General features: G+C 39.9%; 1 protein-coding gene across 3 annotated transcripts in view; it reads left to right on the top strand.

The window, feature by feature from the left end:
• Positions 1 to 6,519: 6,519 nt before the first annotated feature.
• Positions 6,520 to 18,929, top strand: part of pak4 (p21 protein (Cdc42/Rac)-activated kinase 4) — a 49,828-nt gene continuing 37,418 nt past the window's right edge. For 2 of the 3 annotated variants that reach the window (XM_080889553.1, XM_080889554.1), the window contains exon 1: positions 17,444 to 17,610. The gene's annotated coding sequence lies outside the window, so the exon portion shown is untranslated. Of the gene's footprint in view, positions 6,675 to 17,443; positions 17,611 to 18,929 lie in introns of those variants that run through there. The other variant, XM_080889551.1, reaches the window with a different exon arrangement.

Below are 18,929 nucleotides of genomic sequence, written 5' to 3'. Positions count from 1 at the left end.
AATAATGGGATGTCACTGAAGCTCATACGCGTGTGTAGGCAAAACATTTAACAAATGCATCCTTCACAGTTTCAGTTGTGTTTTTTAATTGTGCTTCACTGGGGCATACTTTCTATTTATTTAAATATTTAGCAATATCACCTCAAAATATTTCATTAGTGTCAGAAATAAAATTTTCTGCTCTTTGTTTTGATATATATGCTGTGGGTACAGTATTGTGTTCATTCATCATTTCTTTATATTTTGCCTCCAAGTAGCCAGACTTTCTTGAGGAACAGATCTCCAGGCCAACAACAACAACAACAAAAAACAACAACAACACCAACAACAACAACAACATTTGAAAAGGTCTGAAGATGCTTTTTGAACTCAATACAAGGTTTGGAGTTTAAAGAAATATTTCAGGAGCATTCTGAATGTTTTATCTTTTGCAGTATTTATTTTGGATGTATGTGGATTAGCATTTTTTTGCCGAGTTTTTGTTCCTTGTTTGCTTTTAGTGCGTGTTTCATGCTATATTTTTCTTTTGATTGTTTCTTTTCTTACCTTGAAAAATCTTTTGAGCTTTTACACCATGACTATTTCTGTTTTACTGCACAGGCATTTTTCACAGTACAAATGACAACAATAAATGTCTGACTTTATGGTTTTGCATTTACAGTCTACAGGCAGCAAAACCTGGAATTTGTGACGTCTTATGAAACAGGCCAGACTACATTTTACATTTCACCTTTGTCCAATATATATTTGACCCCCTGTTAAAGTAATTAGATGCCCAGTGAACACTGGAAGGATTGATGATGAAGTCCTGCTTTGTACCATCCATTCAGGGCTTTCATTACCTCATAAGAGGATGTAAACCAGCGAGGCGGCTCGACAAACTGCTGACCTGTGGATTCATTTAAGAAAGCTGTTTGAGCAGCTTCACATTTTAATCACAGAGTCCAACCTGTAGTCCCTCAGATGTTGGTGCCTTTACTTTCCTCCACACTTCTTTAATGCAGTGAAACATGAGAAAACCATCTGTTCTCAGTTTATAAAACACAGCTGAGATCTGGTTAACTATATCTTTTCCCTAAGAGTTAGAAACCACAATGAGAGGAAAAGCAGGAATTTTAAAGGACAAATGTGATTTCGCTGTATAAAGGAAATTAGTAAATATAGATTTATCTATACATGCAGAAGCAAAGCTGGAAAAGAGGAGCATGCTCAGCAAACACACACGTTTCCCAGGACAAACAAAGCCTGTAAATAAGCTGGAGAGACACCAGAAAATGAGCAAAGTATTGATCCAAATCTGCAATGGGACACAAAAAAAGCTGCTACTTAAAATGTAACAAATTTGCTTCCACTGCAGAAATAAATGATCAAACTCTCGCTGAAAGAAACCTCTAGTTATATAAATTTCTGCTAAGGCTGCAAGTGAAGTTATAATCAGCTGATTGTCATTAGAGGTTAGCAGGTTAAGAGATTAATGTAGGTTTTTCCTCAACATATTAATACAGTAAGCAAGACTATCTAAATGGGAAGATGTTTCCACCGAGAGAAACTCTCAAAGGTGACCTTTCCTGCTCATTTCCAGCTCCGTGTGTTTAGGTTTCAGGGACATTTAATATGATCACCAACTACTGTAAGAGTAAATATATGACAGAAAATAAGGGTGACGTGATAGTTTCATCTCCAGACAATGAAACCGGGAACAGAAGAGGTGTATGCACTTAGTATTGGCAGAAGAAATCTGGTAAATGCATCATATGAAAATTTGCTGTTCAATAATAAAACATTCACAGAAACGTACGTCTTTGAGAGTAAAATAAAACTTCACAGTTTAGTTCACAAATTTCATTATTATTTTTATCATTTCTGAAACTAATAATGACATGACTCTATTAGTGTGTGGGGAACAAAAAGAAAACTGTTCCCTCTCTCATCAGGCCTTTTTGAAAGCCCCTCCCCATGATGAGGACGCCACAGAGCAAAGCTTGACAGAGCAGTGTGTGCATTTGATCACTAGGGGTCAGTGTTGTGCAGATGAAACTGCAAAGAGACTGAGGTAATATCCTGGCTTTTACAGTGATGAGGGGAATGTGGTTAATGACGTAATGGTGTCGTTTACTTGTTTTTAAACAAGATTACAAATGTTTTTAAAAGTTGCAATTAATTCTCAATGTTAAGTAAAAATTTACATAATTATAGATTTACATTTTTCTTTAGTAGCTAAAGTTGAAAAGTGATACTGCAGAAAAATATGTTCATCCATCCATTCATTCATTCATTCATTCATTCATTCATTCATTCTAATCCAGATCAGCCTGATGCTGGAGCCTGTCACAGGGTGAGAGGCGGAGTACACCCTGGACAGCTGGCCAGTCTATCACAGGACTATTATACATTATTTAATCATTTTTATTGAATTCTGCTTCACTGATGTTGCTGGTTGAGGTCAAGCTATCATAATGTAATTTACCCTGTTGTGTAGTTTAATCTGTAGCAGCACAGGAAATTCTGATGAGATCATCATATACATGGAAACTAATAACTTGCTGCTGAACCATGAGTTTACATGGTTCATGGAATATTTCACTCTTATCATATCAACTAAATAGACATGATTTTACGTGGAATCAAATATGATCAATCAGTATATACTAGAAAAGATCTGTAATTGACAGTATGTTGCATTTACATTTTCTGAAGTAAAACCATTAACTTTATGTTTGTATAGTCAAAAATGTTAGATTTTTTTTATATATATAAACCCAGTTACTAGTTTAACAAACTGGTTTATTTGCGTAGTAAATCATTTTTTCACATTATGAATGGACTGAAAATACAAAATATTGCATAAATTACAAAGTAAAATTCAACAGTACTTTTCTCTTATTTTAATTGGATTAATTAGTTGGACAGTATTTGAACTTATTATTGGGTAACATTGTTGTTTATACAGATTTAAACATCTTTATTAAATATAAAAAGAAATCTGTAAAAACAGACATTTTTCATGTAACTTAAAAATATCTGTATTTTAATTTACATGATTTTATTTTTTTTAAATACAACAAAAAATTGATTATTATTGTACATTTCGGGGGATTAATTATTCTTTGATTAATACAAAGAGCTTTTTTTGTATCACAGATGTGATATAGAAGCTTAATTTGTTTTTTAAAAGTCTCTGTCTTCAGATGGCAACATAGCAAAATCAGGGCTTTCAGTGGCAGATTAATGAATATGGTTGTTTATACAGTTCTAATTCATCTTAATGCCAAACAGAGACACTTTCTCTGGGTCGTTCTCGCTGCACTGCAGTGCTGCTTGGCATCACTGGGGTGTTTTTTTCTGGACGGTAAGCATACTGTTGCAGTCCCCTTTAACAAACTCGTGAGCAGCTCTGAACCAGCTGTGATGGAAATGGTGAATTCACAGATCCCCAGAGTATGCAGATGTGTTATTCTGGGATAAGGTGAGGATGTTCTGTTTCAGTGTGTTTCTGTGCAAACGAGCTGGCCCCAGTGTTTTCTGGCATCTTCAACTCCTCACTGCAGGCATGTCATGTGCCTGCCTGCTTCAAGTCCTCTACCATAATCCCTGTCCCCAAGAAACCTAGGATCACTGGACTAAATGACTACAGACCCGTGGCTCTGACATCTGTGGTCATGAAGTCATTTGAGCGCCTAGTTCTCTCCCATCTCAGGACCCTCACGGCCCCCCTCCTGGACCCCCTGCAGTTTGCATATAGAGCCAACAGGTCTGTAGACGACGCCATCAACATGGCCCTACACTTCATCCTGCAGCATCTGGACTCCCCAGGAACCTACGCCAGGATCCTGTTTGTGGACTTCAGCTCTGCCTTCAACACCATCCTTCCAGACCATCTCCGAGACAAGCTTTCCCAGATGAATGTGCCTGATCCCATCTGCCGGTGGATCACTGACTTCCTGACGGACAGGAAGCAGCACGTGAGGCTGGGAAAGAATGTCTCGGACTCCCGGACCATCAGCACCGGCTCCCCTCAGGGCTGTGTTCTTTCTCCTCTGCTCTTCTCCCTGTACACCAACTGCTGCACCTCCACCCACCAGTCTGTCAAGCTAATCAAGTTCGCAGATGACACCACCGTCATTGGGCTCATCTCGGACGGGGACGAGTCTGCCTACAGGAGGGAGGTTGAACGTCTGGTGTCTTGGTGCAGCCACAACAACCTGGTGCTGAATGCCCAGAAGACAGTGGAGATTATTGTGGACTTCAGGAAGCACACAGCCCCACTCCCCCCCATCATCCTGACTGACACCCCCATCACCTCTGTGGACTCATTCCGCTTCCTGGGTACCACCATCACCCAGGACCTGAAGTGGGAGCCCACCATCACCTCCGTCATCAAGAAAGCCCAGCAGAGGATGTACTTCCTGAGGCAGCTGAAGAAATTCAACCTGCCAACACGGACGATGATGCAATTCTACACTGCAATCATCGAGTCCATCCTCGCCTCCTCCATCACCGTGTGGTACGCTGGAGCCACTATCAGGGACAAACAGAGACTGCAGCGTGTTGTGCGCTCTGCTGAGAAGGTGATTGGCTGCAGACTCCCATCTTTGCAGGACCTGTACACCTCCAAGACACTGCGGCGTGCAGCCCGGATCTCAGCTGACCCTTCTCACCCTGGACACAGTCTGTTTGACCTGCTCCCCTCAGGCAGGAGGCTCCGGTCCATTCGCACCAGAACCTCTCGCCACAAGAACAGTTTCTTCCCCTCTGCTGTTGGACACATGAACAATAACCACATGTTTGTCCCCGCCACTAACACATGACCCTACGCTGTGTCACTGCATCATTTCATGTTTGGCACTGATCACCACCTGCACTCATGTATATATCTTTCTACGTAGCACTCATAATTCTTATTCTCATGTATATATCTCATGTATATCTCATGCACATATCTTTCTTTCTACATAGCACTTTAATTCTTATTGTCTGCACTGAAGCACCGCAGCAATTTCCTAATGTTGTAAACCTCAACATCTGGCAATAAACCCATTCTGATTCTGATTCTGATTCTGATTCAGACACAGCTTGTCTGGGCTGTTCTCACTGCAATGCGGTGCTGAAGCTCAGCAGAGAAAAACAGTTCTTCTTTGTGAATGTTTAGCAAACATTTGCTTTAGCTGCTCTAAATTACCCTGAACTATCCCTCTGTTGCCCTGAAGCTTCTTATGGATGATCACCTCCACCTGCAGACTGTCACATATCTGCACTCCTCACTGTGCAGCTAGCTCTCTCCTATCTCTCCACCCACCTTCCTCGCTTTCCTCATCTCCTACAGCAGCAACAGCAGCAACAGCTGCAACGCGATGACTTGTCCCTGAACTTATACTGAGGAATGATGTCGCTCCAACTTTGCCTGGCACAGAAAGTCAAATTGCATCCAAGTATCTGTTCTCAAGGCTGTAGTCCCACCTATCCATCACCACCTCTGCATCACACAGGGCCCAATAGGAGCCTGGCGCTGTATCAGCAAGTTTTGTTCCCGTCTCTCCTGGTGAATCATCAACCAACCCCATTTGCCACAGTTTTATTTACTAAAGTTAAGATAAAACCTACCATATGAGCTCATAGTGAGGTTGTTTGTCCCTGTTATTGATTGAATTGTCTCTGTTTTATCAGAATTTACTGCATATTCTACATATTAATGCATGTACGTATGTGTGCCTGCATTGCTTGGACATGGTAGATTAAAAAAACAAAACAAAACAAAACTAGCCACCCCCCAAAAATATATTTGACAACATGGTAAAACTGGAATTTCTGTTTTTGGTGTGGGACCCCAGTATTTTTAGTGGCCCTCTATGAAAAAATTCTGGAGGTGCCTCTGCATGAGACTCCATCAGTCCCGCAAATATGACGATTGGCTACATTTGTAAAACAGACTGTTTTGTACCACTGTGTTTAGTCACTGTAACATTAAAACACACTCTACTGCCATGAGATCAATACATTTCTTCTAAAAATTGTATTTTTTTGTTTGTTTCTCTTGTTGTAACCTTACATTAACTCTCAAGATATAAACTTAGACAATTCTCTTATGGAAAGCATCTTGAAGTGGTTAGCAAAGGGGTTTACTGAAAGGTTCAAATTCCCAGGTTGGCTGAGACCTTTCTGGAGGTTTGGAGTTTAGATGTTCTCCCTGTGCCCTCGTGGGATCTCTTCTGTTACTCCAGCTTCCTCAAACAGTCCAAAGACATGCATGTTAGGTTAGCTGGTGATTTTAAAGCAGCTGGATGTAAGGTATATGGAGAGTGCAGAGCAAATCTTTGTCATGCCAAGAAGAAGCCATATGTGAACATATCATTGTGTTACAGCAGCGGGATAAAGAATAAAAATAGTGCAGTCTACCGGTGGGCGGTAATGTTTACCAACCACAAAGAAGAAAAAAAAAAAAAGCCGAAGAAGAGTCGTCTCCCGGTAGCCCGTCGCTAACTCGGTTTCCATGGAGATTGGTTTCAGTTTCCCGGATGTTCCAGTTTCCTCTGTTCAACATGGCGTCGGGAAAGTAAGACTTCGGCTAATATCACACAGTTTGCCCTGAAGTTAGTCCGCTCCCGCCCTTCTGATTTTTGGAGAGTTTCCAAGTACGTCGCGGGGTCGGCAGAAAAAGTTTTCCTGGGACATCCCTGGTGAGTATCCCCGCGTGGCTCTGACTTCGGTTACCGGACCGTGCTGTGGGTTAGCTTGTGGCGCGTCTCCGCTCCCCGCTGAGCCGCTAACGGAGGCTAGCGTTAGCTGCGCTCTGGTCGGTCCGGCCAGTCCGGGTGTGAGGATACCGGAGCAGCCTCCTTGAGTCTGCTCTCCTTGTGTTTGTGTGTTAGCTGATGAATCACTCAAAGCGTAGACTAAAGCGAATCGTGTCTGAGCTGTGGAAAAAAAATCTGAGGGCCACTTGTGAAAGTTGTTAAACAATTAAAATGTGAAGCTAACTTTAGGTTCAAACTGTCTTTCTTTGCTAAGATCTCATAAGCTCACAGGATGGCTCATTTGCACACCCAGGAGACAAACGGGTTCTGGTAACTCTGAGTCTGCTAGTCTGCTTTCCGATAAGTTCAGCTGGTTCCTGATAATCAGGATCACGGTGAACTTCCGTTTTCACCTGTGAAGGAGGACTGAGTTGTTTGTGTGGGCAGGCTAAAGCAGGAAAATAGGATATTAAGCTGCTCCCTCTCTCTCTCTCTCTCGTGCATGAATGAATTCTCCTTTTTAGTCTCTTTTTCCCCTCCCGCTTCTTTTCCTCTTGGCTGGCGGATGTCATGTTATGGATTGCATTTGTGTTGTGCTTCATGAGTGTGCAGTAAGAGGAAAGGGGGGTTTGTGTTTGTAAGGTCGTGCGGTTGGTGCTGGGCACACCATACATTCCTGGGATGCCAGAGAAGCTGTATGAAAGGGTCATTCCTCTCTCTCACATATGCACCATTCCCAAACAGCAGCGGGAGCATCTACATCATATATGGCAAAATATTCATCAGGAATATTCACGTGTTAAGTTGCGAGATGGGATGCAGCTGCAAGACAGCTGATATCCATCTACTAGTAAGTGAGATAAACAGTTAAGTTTATCTGCTGGAGAGTTCAAAGGCAGTGTAATGAAAAGGTGAAAGTCTTTTAAAAAGATGTTAGTGTTTATAGCACAGAAGTGGGAACAAATAACAAGAAAAGTACATTTAAATAAACTGTGGGTACATGAGGATAGGATTTAGGCCAAAGTCTTTTAACAGTATCAGCTCAGAATTTCACAATCAGTACAGCCATATTGAAAAGTTATATTTTTGTTAGATAGTAGCTAACTGACTAATATCTGTAATTACGACAACTACTACAACTATTGTAATTACAACTAATATCTAAATTACAGCCTCAACTGAATCTGAAAGAAACAAATGGCAAGTTTACTGGAAAAAATTGGACATGTGTGTGTTTTCTTTGAGTGATTGTTCATTGTGAACAAAAACACAGCATATGTGCTGAATATGAATCTAACAGTGTTGAGATAACATGGTTTTAAAATACCTTGTTAGGTCCCTGATAATTTTAAAATTATACAAACCAAAGCCCAAAGGGACAGGTGAAAGGAAGTAATTAGCTTTTCTAGCAGAAAATGTTTAAGTTGTGTTTACTTTTTCGGGTTTCCAGAACAGCTTTAATAAAAAGCATCTTCTTCTGTCTGCTGCTAGTTGTAGAAACATTGGAATTGTCTGCTCTGTGGTGAAAAACGAGGAGCCAACTGAGGTAATCAAACAGGAAAAACAGGCTGGCAGGTTAAACAGTCATCCTCACTGACATGATATGTGGACCAGATAAACCAAATCCACGCAGGTCATAGAAGCAGCAGACAATCAACAAGTGGAAAAATAAACGACTTTGTGTCTCTGCATCACACAGGGCCCAATAGGAGCCTGGCGCTGTATCAGCAAGTTTTGTTCTCGTCTCTCCTGGTGAATCATCAACCAACCCCATTTGCCACAGTTTTATTTACTAAAGTTAAGATAAAACCTACCATATGAGCTCATAGTGAGGTTGTTTGTCCCTGTTATTGATTGAATTGTCTCTGTTTTATCAGAATTTACTGCATATTCTACATATTAATGCATGTACGTATGTGTGCCTGCATTGCTTGGACATGGTAGATTAAAAAAACAAAACAAAACAAAACAAAACTAGCCACCCCCCAAAAATATATTTGACAACAGCATGGTAAAACTGGAATTTCTGTTTTTGGTGTGGGACCCCAGTATTTTTAGTGGCCCTCTATGAAAAAATTCTGGAGGTGCCTCTGCATGAGACTCCATCAGTCCCGCAAATATGACGATTGGCTACATTTGTAAAACAGACTGTTTTGTACCACTGTGTTTAGTCACTGTAACATTAAAACACACTCTACTGCCATGAGATCAATACATTTCTTCTAAAAATTGTATTTTTTTGTTTGTTTCTCTTGTTGTAACCTTACATTAACTCTCAAGATATAAACTTAGACAATTCTCTTATGGAAAGCAGGAAAATAGGATATTAAGCTGCTCCCTCTCTCTCTCTCGTGCATGAATGAATTCTCCTTTTTAGTCTCTTTTTCCCCTCCCGCTTCTTTTCCTCTTGGCTGGCGGATGTCATGTTATGGATTGCATTTGTGTTGTGCTTCATGAGTGTGCAGTAAGAGGAAAGGGGGGTTTGTGTTTGTAAGGTCGTGCGGTTGGTGCTGGGCACACCATACATTCCTGGGATGCCAGAGAAGCTGTATGAAAGGGTCATTCCTCTCTCTCACATATGCACCATTCCCAAACAGCAGCGGGAGCATCTACATCATATATGGCAAAATATTCATCAGGAATATTCACGTGTTAAGTTGCGAGATGGGATGCAGCTGCAAGACAGCTGATATCCATCTACTAGTAAGTGAGATAAACAGTTAAGTTTATCTGCTGGAGAGTTCAAAGGCAGTGTAATGAAAAGGTGAAAGTCTTTTAAAAAGATGTTAGTGTTTATAGCACTTTGTGTGGCAGACAAGGGGCATATAGAGAGTCTGTTGGGAAAGGAGCATAAAGTGTATGCTGCTGTTTGGTTTTTGTTTGTTTTTCCTTAAAGTAGGATATCAGTATTATACTTTATTATCATCCTGAAAGGAGGCTCCAGTTGGCTCTCCCTGCAGGGTAAAAGAGGGGGTTTTGTGGTACCCTGGAGGTTTCTCAAAAAGCCTTCATCCCAGTATAAATAATCAAAACTGGTCCCAAAAGATACCGCTTAGTGTTTATTCTGCTTGCTGGCAGGAAACTTATAATACTACCTGGCAGGATAAATACATTTAACAACACTTTTTTACTTAAATTTTACTACTTCATAATAATTTCCTTTGGCTAACACAACAATAAACTACAATGTCTGCGGGTAGAAGTCTGTTGGGAACCATTGCTGCATCCATCTCTCCTTCATTTCCTGCCTTCAGTGCCTGCTGGCACTATGTAACAGGGCCAAACCTAAGAGAGCCCTGCCAGTTTCAGTCACTGACTAGCAGTTTCACTGGCTGAAATGAAACCTGTTCCTGAATTTATTCCCAAGACCATATGATTTATCGAAGTGCTGTGACTCATTACTGATGATGATTGAAATGATGACACAGATCTTTGGGGGGACAAAACAAAACTAGAACTTTTGGCCTATGGGTTAGAAATGTGTCTGGAGAAGGAAGAATAAACCGACGTATAGTAAAGCATGATCATGGCTCAATGATGTCAGAGACTTCTTTGATTCCTCAGGTAATGCAAAAGCCTACAAAGTATAACAGGCAACATGTAGTAAGTAAAATATCAGAAATCCTGGAAGAAAATGTAATGCTGTCAGTGAGGAATCATTGATGGACCTTTCAGTAGTAGTACAGTGACCCAAGCATACCTCAGAATATTGGCTTTGGGTTTCAGAAGAGGATAGATAGTGTCTGTCTGAACCATTAATATGGAGAAGCTGTGGTGGGACTTGACTAAGGTAGTTAGAAAGAAGTGTACTTATAGTTACACACTTTGAGGTGCTGTTTTATGCAAAGTTTACTGGACAAAGCTAGACAAACTTCTTCCATAATAAAGGCCCATTTGGCAGCTATTTCAGTGTGCAATGTAGGCTTTGGTGATAAACCTGCTGGACATTGAATTTATGCCAACAAACCTAATACACAATGGGGCTAAAGAGTTTTTGCTTGTAACTGTATTTAGCAGTAAAGAAGAGGCATTCAAAAATATGTCTGATCACTCACTATATGCTACTTTTTTCAAATTCCTCTGCAGTTTCTGTATTTCCTTTGCTCATATTTATAATGCAAGCTGCAGTACCTAAAATCTACTGAGTCTGAAGGATTCACTCCAAGCAGATTTAAGAGTTTTTCTTGATTCCTGGCCAGTTTTTAGGTGAATCACAGCAGAGGAGTCGAGCCATAAAGGTGGAAATGATCAGAAATCACAGATGACTGTTGACAGATGTGTCCAGCAGGAGACAGAGCTGCTGGCAGGAGGGATGTTGTCATTGCTTTGATGCGAACTGACCAGAAGGGCCCGAATGCAGCTGCTGTTCAGGCTTCTTCTGTGAAGTCCAAACAGCTTTCACAGCGATGTACAAGGTGATGGCTGGAGGCAAAAGGGCAATAACAGGCAGGAGCATGAGGTGTGTGGGGGATTTGTTATTGAGTAAGAAAATGATGGTATTGGGGGGCAAAAAAAAATAAAGAAACAATTTTCTGGTGTGGTCTGAGTAAAGGGCAACAGGGTGTCTATTTCAAAAAAGAGATCAGAAAGTTGCAGCCACTATGTTTCCAGGTATGAAACTTTGAAGACATGACGGCTGTCTGGCACATTTGATTACATTTGACTAGTCTGCGATGCACGGTTTTCCTTTTTCACTTAGTTCTGATCTTGTGTGATGACTTGAGGTGGAAAAATGAACTTCTGAGCCTTTGAATAGTTGAATTGTAATCAATTCAAATTTTTAAAATGTAGGAAATTAATTTCCTTCATTTATAAATAACCGTGAAGTTCATTAGTCACCACCACCAACAGCAATTAAAGCCTCTACAACCCCACATTTTAGTTTGTAATATATAGAATAATGTGTTAATAAAAAAACAACAGTTTTGACCTTTAGTCAACAGAGATAAAAAAATAGGATACACTCCTCTTATCTTATAACTAATACTATGGCTCAAGCTCAAATTAGCAGAAGAAATGGTTGCCTAAATGTTTAATTGGGTTAAAATCTTTACCCGATGAAATGTACCATTATAGGCTGAGCTTTATAAGGCCATTGCGGAATATAGTAAGTGGAGTAAGTTCCCCCTGTGAAACCAGAAGCCTATGAGAGTGGGAGGTCTTGACTATTTAGAAGTTCTTTGTTTGTAGCCACATGTGAAGTTGCAATTACCTCCATTTTCTTTCTGTCCTGTTTGTGTCGTTGCTTGTTGAGTTGATGCTGTAGTGGAAACATTAAAATCTGACTTTTCTCATGGGGCCTGATCGCACAGATAAAACTGTGTGTGAGAGAGGAATCAGAGTTTAGTGAGTAAAAAGAGGGAGAAAAGGGGGGGGGGGGGGGGTGTTTGTGGAGAGGTGAGCTGCAGAGGTAACGGTAAAACAGATTTAGCTGCAGGCTAACAGCCAAAGATCTGCCCATACTGAGAAAAAAAACCCAAGACTTTAAAACAAGATCGTTTTAATTCATTAATTTCTCCTTTATAAGCTCTGTTTTTTTGCAAGTATATTTTATAGATCAGTGTTTAACAACCACATGTAAAATTTCTGAAACCAAGCTTGAAATCGTGACATCAAGCTGCCAAAAAAAGCTTTGGAACAAAAACCTACTTGTCTTACTTTTTCTCCCTAAACATAAGTTAATTTTTTATTAAAAATCTGCTCTGTGTATAGGGCTGCCACGATTAGTCGACTAGTCACGATTACGTCAACTATCAAAATCGTCGACGACTAATTTAATAGTCGACGCGTCGTTTGAAGCTTTGTAAGATCACAAAAGACGCAGGAATAAGTAGCAGGATTTAAGAGTGTAATAACGGACTGAAACAGAAGATGGCAGCACATATTTTTAAAAGCGCTCCGACGTTTTCAGAGACGTCTGTTACCCACTAGCTCGATAGCTAGCCGGGGGCAAGGCTCATTAGAGCCCGTGAGAACACCGGACTCCCGGCTAATCGTTTTCAAACCCACCGCCGTCTTTCGCTACTCAGGTTAAATATATATGAGTCACTTAGATAACTTAAAAATGTTATTGTTTGGCTTTTTTTTAGTATTTTATTTGTTCCTGAGTAAATCGGTTTGGCTGAGATTAAAGTTATAGTTTTTACACAGCTGAATAAACGTCAAGCAGACAGCTGATTATCAGAAGTGTGAGATGCTCGAGAATAGAGCAGGGCGAAATGGCCAAAAATATTTATCATGATATATATTTGAAAATTTGCGATAACGATATAACCGACGATATAATTGATGCGAGACAAAATACAACTCCACAACATTACTAGCGCAAAAAGACAACCTTCCATTTATTTTCACTTAAACAAGAAGCTGGTTTTTATGTACATTAAAGCTTTATAAAAATGTAACAGTGCAAATGCAAATTCCTTGCTGAAAGTTTAACCAAAAGGCATTTCCAGTAGAAATGGGCTGACATATCCTGAGCATAACCATGTATAATATCCACTGAAGTTAAAAAAAGGTGCTTTGCAACATTAAACTGCAGTGTGCAGTACGCATTTTTCGGACCATAAGGTGCACGGGATTATAAGGCACATTAAGCGAAACAAAGCAGTCAGATAAATCAAACTTTATTAAACTCATTCTTCTTGCTTCCTCCACTTCTGTACCATTCATTCATTAATGTTGAATTCTCTGGCAGCTGCTCTATTCCCATGTTGTTGCAGTATATTAATGACTAACCTCGTATTGTGGATGGATTATCTCAGTTGTTCTCCTGACTGAAGTTTGGTCCGTTTACAGCATCCTGCCATGCGATTGCATTTGTCTCTAACCATGAAGAACCTTCACGTTAACTTTTATAAGTGGAAAAGTGTTAGTGTTCGTCCTCCAGCTTCACTGTTTATGTTATGCTAACATAGCTTTGTCTCTAGCGATCACGTAGCACATCATTATATACCAGCTAGCCCAACTTCAGTAACCCTACAAACGTCACTGCTGTTTAGTTTCCTGTCTTCATTTATGTTGGAAGTGATAGCAGAGCTGTACGTTTGATTTTTTTCAGAAATCTCTCAGTCAGAACATGCTATATCATGCTTAGGTAACTAGCGAAACTAGCGAGCTAACTTCCGCTAGCTTCCTGCTAACTTCTAACTCCGTTAAATGTAATAACTTTTGTTTTCATGGATGCCTGGAAGTTAAACTTTATAGTTACACCTGGTAAAGCAGCAATGCTGATCGTTTTATTAAAGATGAAAGAATTTAGACAGTTTTTAACTCTTAAGTGATGCTGCAGCGTTGTTTGACCTGAAGATTACGGAGTTTAGGACCCAGATTACTCCCAGATTTAAGAGCATCTTAGTCCGACAAATATGACAATAACAACGGCCGCTTGCATGTTCTGCAAAAAAATGTGCTTTGTTGTGTATCTGACGGACAAACACCAAACCAGTTCCACATCACGGAAGTTGCACCATTTTTACAAACCAATTCTGGTTCATCTGTTTCACTCAACAATCGGCCATGTGCGTATGAAAACAAAGGCACTGCGCATGCGCGTTTTACTCCCATTCTATCACGATATTTCATTTTCCTATCGTTGCCTAACATTATACCGGTATTACCGTGAACGGTATAATATGGCCCAGCCCTACTCGAGAATATACTCCGGTGTCCTGTTATATTTTAGATAGCAAGGAGTTTATTAAACTTCACCGAAACAATCTGCAAATTTCATTAAAATGTAATAAACTATCATCTTGTCTTTATTTTTAGTTAGCACCTTAAACACTTAAAGCTGTAAGCTAATGATAGTTATATAAGAGCAGATGCTGCTGGTGCAATAAGGTGTACGTTTTACATCCAATGGATGATGATCTGATTAGTCGACTAATCGCAAAATTAATCGGTGACTAGTCGACTATCAAAATAATCGTTTGTGGCAGCCCTATCTGTGTAGGACTCGATTAGCTGTTTGTGGTGTGCTCCACATCCAACTTCAACCACCAAATGCAAATTATCATCTTTAAAAGTGGAAGATGTGGACATTATCAGTACATATGACAAGATTTAGGTGAAAAATCATGTTCAGGGGGTGGAAAAAAAGGAAGGGAAGATGAGGGATAGGGGAAAAACAGAAATGATACACTTACATCAGATATTGTGATTCTCACTGTAACAGGGAAAGAGGTCCAGGCTTATTGCATTAGAGGGGGGAAAATCCTCTGTGGAATGACTGAAGGAGCCAAGATCAACAGAGCCCTGTAAGTGCTCAGGAACAGAGGCAAGAACACACGAATAACATGAATAATAATAATTGTCATCATCATAATAACGCAAAAAAAAAAATCAGTATTAAAAAAAAGGAGCTCATTTTTGACAGTTTTTGGTGGTCTGTGTCTGGAAAAATTGAAATACTTTACAGTGAGTTTGTTTTGCAATTGATATCATCATTTTATCTTTTACACTGAGTGAAGCTTGAAATCTGCATTCTTAGCCACAGTTGAAGACAAAATAGGACTTTAGAGCTTCTTATATCGAGTCTTTTAACGATGGTCAAGCAAAGCAAGTCAGTTTCAGCACCATGGGGCATCATTTTCTGACATTTTGTTGATTAAATTGAATTGAATCCCAGCATGCACTTATGTTTGCTCGCACAGTTGTCCTACTTTAAGCTGATAAGGCAAGCTTGCTCATATAGAGATTTTACAAACGATATCGATATTTGTGGATTTTGGCTGTTTTTTTGTTGTTGTTTTTTTACCTGAGTTGTGCTGGTGTATGGCAGAAGTGCGAGGGCAGACACAAGGGAAAAGCAGATTTTTTTTTTTGTTTTGTTTTTTCACTTGCATAACTTTAGATACTTGGGTGTGTAACATGTTACCTTTGCCATATATGTGATGAAAAATAAGGATAAGCCTGTTAAATCCCATCAAGATGAGAAAACTACATTAGAAATTTAAAATTTGATCTTTTTTAATACAAAGGTTTGAGTTTTTCATAATCCCTTCAGTGGGATTTCTGAGGAAACCACTGAATGTAACTGGAATGCTTTTTTGGCATGGAAATGTCCAAGCTGTCCAAACGTATTAATGTGAGCCTTTGCTTGATTACGGACTACACAGTGGTAACTGCCTGTATTTTCACAGCTAGCGTTAGAAGGATATTTGCCAGCTTCTGATTGCAGTTTCTTACCTCTGCTGAGTTTGGCGGGCGGCTCTCTCCGGTAGACCGTAATTCTTGGATCAGATGAAAGCCGGCCTCGCTAAAGAAAGAGCAGACTGGCATGAAGTTTGGCTTCTTCAGCACACCATCATCTCATTGCCTCTGTTTTCCACAACATGTCGTCATTATGTAATGATGGTGCTGTTCTGAGTCACATGCTTTACACTATACCTCAATGTTTAACACAGCTCTAACACTGAAACAACGCTTTTGTTGATGGGACTGTAGCAAATTATGATGAGAGTAGTTGAAGCAGAACTATCATGCTTGCTGAGTCTCAAAGAAAAACACAACGTTCTTAAAAAACTTAAGAAGCCACTCCAGGTTGTCAGACTAGTTGTTAGTAAGCAGTGTTTTTGTGTGTGGCGATCTCTTATCTCTCAGCTAGTCCTGCAGCTTAAGTCAATAAACATCAGTGCTGTCTGTACTGCAGGTGCTCGATAGTTTGGGCTCTCAGGAGTTTGCAGCGTGGTTCAACCCTGCAGGCTCTTTGTCACGTCCTGCTGCAATTGGGGAGAAAAGTTAGTGTAAGGCCCTCTGCAACAAAGTTTTAGGCAGCTGGTACATAATCAGGATTGACCTGTTGGGGGACGACTACAAACATGAGCATGATTGGTGCAGTAAAGGCAATAAGTCGTTAACTTAATTTACATCATTCATTTAATTTTTCTGTTATTTCTGATAATTCGATAAACAAAAAATAATACTAATAAAATAATAGTAATAATGCATAAGTAAATAAAATGTCAACATAACTAGTGAAAAAATAATCTAATATTGATTGGTGATGATAAGTGTGGTTGGTTGTTTATTAGGATTACTCAAAAGGTTTGGATTAGTGTTTTTTGCTTGGAGGGTCTTGGCTGAACTGGATTAAGTTTCATAGTTGATCGGGATTCCGGAATTTTTTAGTCTTCTTCACCACGATGAGATGAGGCTAAATTGGACATTTTGTGTCATATCTTCACAAATGCAGATGAGATGTGAATAGAGATCATCTTAATGTTAAAAAGAAAATACCACAGACTAATCCCGATCCAGCTATCCTTCTGAATCCAGAAGGATCCTGGATTCATTTTTTCTTTTCTTTTTTTTTATCTGGTGGTCTTAATGAAAAATTTTCATGACGTTGGAACGAGGTTAAATTTTCCTAAACTAAGCTTCCATAAACCTCAGTACTTCTGCATTTGTCAGTATGTGCTTAATGAGCAAAGGTCCTTCAGGTGAGTTCACAGCCAAACTAGCTCGTGTTCACAGTGTGTGTGTGCTGGGAGCTAGCTGGTGTGCTCCATGTAGCGCTCTATCTCTTTATCATTGACCTTTCCACATTCCACAACCTGCCTCTGGAAGTCAGCCCTCATTGGCTGCCACACTGCATGCTTTGTTTGAAGTTGCCGTCGGGATTGGCAGGTTTGTATGTTCCTGGATCTGATACGTTGAGTGGACTAGTTCCTGCTGTATTTTTACTCTCTGAGGAATGTGCCTTATCCTTATGGAGGCTGACACTTTGTAGTCTGTTGGAAAGCTGATAAAGCGTTGGCTTCACAGCACTCTGAGAAACTCCTGATATAAACTGATCTTGTATTCTGATGGATAAATGGGTCATATTATTATGAACCAGCCAACGGACTATTGTCTTGATGCATGCTAAATCATCCAGGTAAGTAAATCCCAAAAGGTTGATTGTGTTGATCTGGACATAGTGTGTTCAGTGGGAGAAACGCTTCGTCACTCATCCAAGTGACTTCTTCAGTCTCAGCTGACTGCAGGTTTCCCTGTGATCAGTGGTTGTTGATCAATGGTCATGACAATTTGCATGTTAATGATCAAGGAACTGACCTCACAGCCCGTTGTTCCTTCAGTGGGCTAGTTTCAGTTACTGTGCAAATGTACTGTTTATAAGACTGGGGAAACCTGCAGTCAGCTGAGACTGAAGAAGTCACTTGGATGAGTGACGAAGCGTTTCTCCCACTGAACATGCTGCGTCCAGATCAACGGAATCAACCTTTTGGCAATCGAGTATTTATTAAACTACACACCTTATAATTTTATGATTTAATTGTTCTTAGCTCTGCACTGATACTACAGAATGCACAAAATAATCTACTTCCAAACTATCTAAATTAGAGTTACATTGTGAAGTCATGGAGGAAAAAACTGTTTAAAAAAGTAAACTGTGTACCTGTCAAGGGCATAAACCTGTAGAGTAGTTGTGACTAGAAACTCCAAAAACATATACATAAAAGAAATAAACAATGAGGTGGGCCTCTCAGTGTTCATGACAAACTTGTCTTTATCTTTTTACTCTTTCAATGTCAAAGATTTGCCCATTTGTGTTCTCGCCCTGAAATCTGTTTATTTCCCTCTTTTGAAACTAAGCAACCATATCACAATTTTTCTATGAGCAGCTTTTAAATGTGTTTTTAAGCAGCGATGTTAACACAATACATTGGCAAGATTTTTGAGTCTAAGATAATGTGTTTCATCGTGTAGTCTTGACATACTCGGCCTCCGCGAGTCCTCCATGTGTTGATGGTTCTGTTGACATTAGCAGGCAGACGTGGTATTTCATAGCAGGCTGGACAGCACTAATTTGAGCCGTACTGGCAGGTCCTGCCATGCCAGAGTGACTCATATTGTCATGTGACAACAAACAACAACAGAAAGACCTAAAAATGTTTCAGCCAGGAAATAGCTCATCATTCATCCTTTGTTTTAACTTTACTTGGTATTTCAGAGTAAATGAATCCATTTTAGGGCTCAAACATCATTCAAACTATAGATTTACAATAAACACAACTAATACCTTATTGATTAGTTGAGTAAATAAACAGATTAGTTGTGACTGTATGTGACTGTATGTTGTGTTGACACCAAACACAAGGCCAAGTTTTCACACAGCACATCTGCACACAGTAGCTTTGCAATGAGGCAGACTGAGGTGAACTTCAGCTTCATGTGATGTGAACATGGGCGAAT

This window comes from Rhamphochromis sp. 'chilingali' (genome assembly GCF_963969265.1).
Source record: "Rhamphochromis sp. 'chilingali' genome assembly, chromosome: 8".
Classification (NCBI taxonomy): domain Eukaryota; kingdom Metazoa; phylum Chordata; class Actinopteri; order Cichliformes; family Cichlidae; genus Rhamphochromis; species Rhamphochromis sp. 'chilingali'.
The sequence above is the reverse complement of the archived record's forward strand: the minus strand, read 5'-3'. Positions and strand labels throughout refer to the sequence as shown.